Below are 6,178 nucleotides of genomic sequence, written 5' to 3' on the forward strand. Positions count from 1 at the left end.
AGTGCCCTGCTGCATTCTTTGTGTGCATCTTCCTGAATCCATGCAGCTATAGTTGATAGATGAAACTATTTAAGCTGTCCTTTTCAAACATTTTATCTGCGCCCCTCGGTGAAGGATCACTGTTTCAAAGAGGTCTACCTCAATCTTCACGGAGTCTCCTCCCTCACTGCAGCCCACAGACTTGAAGGCCTCACTCTCTGCTATTGCCCAGAGTTTCCTGGGAAAGGACAGCCCCAGGAAGCTGCAGGTGCCTTCCTCGCTGGTGGCACGTTGGTCTCCTTCTTCAGTTTGGAGCTTCTCTCCGAGGCTTGGTCACTCTGTGCGTCCAAACCTCGCCTTGCGTCCCCATTTGGAGCACAGGAAGCCTGAAATGGGACCCCTCTATCTGTCTCTTCATGAACCACTATTTCCCTATGGCTTCATAGTTCTCTTTGATGCTCTGAGTGTCCATAGTCCTTCACTAAATCAGCGCTCCTTGTAGTGAGAACCACTAACCATGTCCCACCTCGCTCAACGTGCCTCTGTTCTAGAACCTCTGTAGAGCAGCAACCATCTGCTGATGTCACCAAGAGCATTGATGTGTAATGTCCCCATAGTGACTCTTAGTTAGAGGAGAGACAAGTGCCCACATGTGGCGGAGTGCTTGACAGTATCTCATTTGCAATTGTTTTCCTCAGTCACGTGGATCAAAGTGTAGTGTACGTTTTCAGAATTCTCGCCTGTCTTCTCACAGGTAAATTTTGACACAGTCCAGTCCTCCAAGTATGAAAAACAGATCCTATTTCCTGTCACACACCTGAAGAAGGATGGGAACTGGAAAAGCAGTGTTTATACTCTTTGCTTTGCTCAGGGATCAGCACCCACTTAGCCAAACTATGGATGTAAGAGAGTGTGGTAGTTTGATTCATGTATCACCCGTAACGTTAGGTGTCTGGATGTCACATCCCCAGCTGATAGAGATTTGGGAATTTTTGCCTCTTGGAGGCAGTTTATTGTTGGGGGCAGGCTTATGGGTGTTATTGCCAGTGTCCTGTTGCTAGCATTTGGCACACTGTGCTTTTGCTATGATCCACCTTATGTTGGCTAGGGGGTGATGTCTACCTTTGCTCATGTCATCATTTTCCTTGCCATCATCAAGTTTCCTCTTGACCTGTAAGCCAAAATAAACCTCTTTTTCCCACAAGCTGCTCTTGGTTAGGTGATTTCTGCCAGCAATGTGAACTTAACTGCAACAGAAAGCATGGGGCCATGGATGGTGGCTCAGACATTAAGGACATTTTCTTGCACAGCCTCCTATCCTGGGCTCAGTTTATTCCATTATAGTAGCAAGAGACCTTGGTGCACCCATTTGTGTGTGTGTGTGTGTGTGCACACATACCTGCTTGCACATGTGTACATTCACACAGACAAATAAATAAATGATGAATACATATTTCATTTTTTGAAAAGAATATACAGGTAAGATATGCTATGGGGCCACAGTACCCCCATAGCACACTGGTCTTCCCTTGATCATTACTGAAAAACACCCCACTCCCAACTCTGTCTTCCATCATGTTCTTCCAACTTTTCCTGCATGTCATTTGACTCTGCAGTGATGGTGAAACCGTGTTTTAAAGTTCAGGAAAAGCTTATGAACTCCAACTTTTGCTCCCTTGTCTAATGTTGACATGTAAGTGATTAAACAGACTTTGATGACTAAATTATAAATCATTTGATTTATGCCGGACTGATTATAAGTCCAGGTACTTACCTGGAATGGGTATATATGCCCATATGGCGGCAGGACCTCAGAGCCCATGCAGGAAGCTCAGGAGGGAAGACATGCAGGGGGCTTTCTAAGTCAATCAAAAGGGGCCAGAGCTTAAAGGAACACACACACACACACCAATGTGAAGTGAAGAAAAAGGATGTAAGCCTTTTGCAGATATATTAGGAAAAAAAAAACATATAGGTCAGTTAGTGTCTTCCATCTTGAAGGATAATAACAAAATAGAAAGGACCCCCCACATCCCAGCTGAGAGAGGCTGGGATAGAGGAGGACTTCTCAGAACAGAGCCCTAGAGGTTCAGCCATCAGGAGAGATGAACAGCCATGAAAGTCTTGCCTACATGACAAGCCCCTTGTGGTAGTTTGAAGATATATGGCAACCAACATATTTAGTGTTTTATTAGTTTGTAGATTACTGGAAGCAATGTCACTGGGTGGATTTTCGGGTCCAGCCCTAAGGTGTGGCGGTGGGTTTAAAATTTTAATCTAAAGATATACAAAGTATTTCTTTCCACCTGGAGTTCCTGAAGTGTGCTATGTGGCTTTTGGTGTGTGCTTCTCTCTCTATGTTTGGTCCTGTGAAGGCAGGCCAGCTTCTTCTGCCGTTTATGGAACTTCCCTTGGATCTGTAAGCTTCAACACATATCTCCTCCTCCATAACTGTGCCTGGTCTGGAAGTTCATCTCAGTGAACCTAACACTGTCTGCACTCCTCTTATGGAATATTAGGTTGCGCTTTACCATCGGGCTCAGGTGAGTCTGGGAGGAAGCTGACTGGATTGGACTCAAAGGGGCTGACCCGGATGCTAGGCCTCCTAGGTCATGCTAGATTGGGGAAGTAGCAGGGGGGCTGTCCCTGAGGAAGGAGTGTGGATCACACGCTGCTGCATTCCAGTTCTGCTGTAGCTGGCGGGGTGACATCTCCTTGTTACCTCTCTTTGGGCACTCCCACAGGTGACCACTTAAACAAAGAACGACTTTGCTTCTATTTCTCCCTCAAAGGGACCAAATAAGGAGTCATTTTATTGACACTTGGTCATGTTGTCTCAGAGTAGGGCTGTGCCTGGAATGATAGCACAGGCGTGCTTCTCTATTTCCTGAGCATCTGTGTGTTGAATGACAAAATCTCTGGCTATACTGTCACTTTCCATGGGGACCTTGCTTACCACCAAATCTCATAGTTCAGTGGAATGTAACACAATGGATTCTATCTCCCATTTCTTCTCCACAGTGGCCATTCTCATTGCCCAAGACAGGCTCATTATGAGGCCTGGTTTTTACAGACTCTTCCCCAGGATAATACCCTACTTGTTCAACTATTCATGAATGTAATTCAAATTTGATAAGTTCCAGTCATGACATGTGTCTAGATTCTGGTTTGTTCTGCTGCACTGAAAAAGAAAAAGAAGAGACTCTCTTCCCCTCCCCTAACCAGCATGTGTCCTATGTCCTGTGTCCTGGAGCTTCTTAAGGATAACAGTGCTTCTGTAGGGTGACAGTAGGCACATTTCTGTGGATAAGAAGAAGACATTAATAGTGGATCCAGAAGTTTCTCAGCAGGCACTGTGTCCTAGGACCTGGGCTGACAGAGAGGCGTGAAAACAGACCTTGGCTTTTAGGACCTCAGAGTTCCTATGTCAACGCAGACACAGAGAGCGGTTATACCCTGGGGTTCCCAGGGCCTAATGCAGTAAGCATTGAGTCAGAGTACAAACTGCTCCCAGAGTTCAGACATAGGACTGAAGAGCGCTGATATCACAGCAATGAGGCAATGATGGTGACTTGAAATCTGTGTCTGGAATGATAGAGGAAGCCAGGACCAGAGTGGGGCAAGCATTAATCTTTCTCTTTGCTGGGACAGTTACCTGGGAAAAAGTCAGTTCAAGGGCACAAGAGTTTAAATCTACTTACAGTTTCAGGTCAAAGTCTATTACAGAAGGAAGACCTGAATTGAGGAGCGTGAACCAGATGGCACATTGCCTCCACAGACAGGAAGCAGGGAACAATCATCAGTGCTGCTCAGCTGCCGCTCTTCACTTTATTCAGTCCCATACCCCAGCCCAAGGAAGAGTACCTATTTTCACGGTTAAGGTGGTTCATCTCACCTCAGTTGACTTACTCAAGACAATCCCTCAGAGGCCAGCCCAGAGGCTAACCTACTGTAGATAATCCCTCACACCCATGCTCAGAGGCTCCTATCATGGATGATTCAAGCTCCTGTCAATTTGATAATTAATACAAACCTTAGTACAAAGGGTATGGACACTATGGTTTCAAAGGAAATTGTCCCTGAGGAAGGGAACCTATGGGGCTAGGGACAAGAGAGCCCACAGCATAGTAGAAACATGAACCATGTTAGTTAGACCCTAAGGATGGAGAAAGCTGGGTTTATAGTCTGGTGTTAGGACCCAAAGACAAGAAGGCGTGGCTGGTGTATTTCTTCTGTAATGGTTTTGCAATATACAACCTGAAATTGTGTCTTGGTGGAGACTGCCTGGAGGCAGGCAAATCAGGAGGTTCTGGGGAGATTTAGGGGTTCCTGGATCAGCACAGACAGCTGGCCATAAGAAGATGCCCTGGGATCTGGAGGAAGAACAATATTTTAGGAGTACTTCAGAGGAAGGGAGTCCACACAAGGCCCAGTAGTGGAGCAGAGGAGCAGGGCACAGTGGTAGCCAAGGGGGAAGATTGGGCATCTCTAGTGCAGTGTGGAAGAGAGGAGAAGAACACTTAACAAATGTGTTACTGGGCTGTGTTTGGGACAACGTGGGCTTTGTGGGCTGTGAACAAGAGTTAGGGTTTTCTCTTCCCTAGAAAATAGGCTTTCATAAGAGGGGTCCTCCTGGAGCCTCTGGAAGTTATGGACAGAGGAAGGCAGGCCTGCCTGGGCAATTCAGCTTTGCCCTGTGAGACTCAGCTTGGGCTGCCTGGCTGTCAGGGAAGTGCCCCGGCCTTCATGTGGCTTCCCTGCCTCTGGAGAGCCCCCTTCAGTGCACCCACAGCTTCAGGGTAGGTCCCTGAAGTCCCTTGCCTTTACCCTTTTTGCCTGTAACCTAAGGACGTGGCGCTCAATCCACTCTCTGCTTGTGCTGCCCAAGTTCCACCCAGCTGTGCCCACAGTGCTGCCCACCTGTACCGCAGCACGGGTCACTGCCAGCGTTACCTCTCAGCCCTCACAGCCCGCTCTGCTGCTCCCCCCGTCCGCAGGGCCGCTCCAGGCGCCTCCCGCAGCGCTCTCAGCCCTGCCCTGCACCCCTCCCTGGCAGCCTCTGTCCCACTAACAGCCTTCCTTGCTCATGTTGTAGACGCCCTCCCCCCCAAGCTACCTCAGCTTCTGAAGCTCCGCCTAGTACACCTGGGCACCTTCACGCCCACTCTGCTCTTCCTCATTCCCTCCGCAAGTTTTCAAAAGTCATTGTCACCCCATGTCCTATGTTCACAGCCTTGCTCTGTCATCAGTATAACATCACTTAGCACCCGGCGCACTGTCTACCCAGCACGGTTTCACTCTTACCCCATCCCTGCTTCTTGTGCAGCCCTGTCCCAACTCGACCAAACCAGACTCCTGTTTGCACATCCATCTGAGCCCAATAGGCCCAAGCCTCACCCTCAACTCCTGCCTCACCATCCCTCCCCAGCACTACATCAGTAGTAGACTCCCCCTGATCCTTACTGTGGCTCGCTCACCTCACCCCACCTCACCTCACCTTAAGAAACCCACAACCACTCCTGTTGCAGTCAGGTTCACATTGCTGGCAGAAATCATGCAACCAAGAGCAGCTTTTGGAGAAAATGGTTTATTTTGGCTTACAGGCTCAAGAGGGAAGCTCCATGATGGCAGGGGAAAATGATGGCATGAGCAGATGGTAGACATCACCTCCTGGCCAACATCAGATGGACAACAGGAACAGGAGAGTGTGCCAAACACTGACAAGGGCACACTGGCTATAACACCCATAAGCTCAGTCCCCCAAATACACTCCCTCCAAGAGGCATTAATTCACAAAACTCCATCAGCTGGGAACTTAGCATTCAGAACACCTAAGTTTATGGTTGTCAACGGAATCAAACCACCACATTCCCGTCCCTTGCCCCCATAAACTAATAACCATATGTGATTTGAAATGCGATGCATTCGTCCAACTTTAAAAGTCCCCATTGTTTTAATCAATACCAATTATGTTCAAATATTCCCATAGTCCAAGGCCTTTTAACTGAGCCATAAATCCAAAATATCACCCCCAAACCCATAATGACACAGAATAAGCACTCATACTGGAAAAGATTACACTGGGCATAGCAAGGGAATATTCAACCAATACAAGATTTAAAGAAGGCAAACATTAAACTCTGTAACTCTAAGTTCAACAATGCTAGCCAGTGACAAGTCTCTAAGTCCAATAATCCCA

Source organism: Jaculus jaculus, chromosome X, assembly GCF_020740685.1.
Source record: "Jaculus jaculus isolate mJacJac1 chromosome X, mJacJac1.mat.Y.cur, whole genome shotgun sequence".
Classification (NCBI taxonomy): domain Eukaryota; kingdom Metazoa; phylum Chordata; class Mammalia; order Rodentia; family Dipodidae; genus Jaculus; species Jaculus jaculus.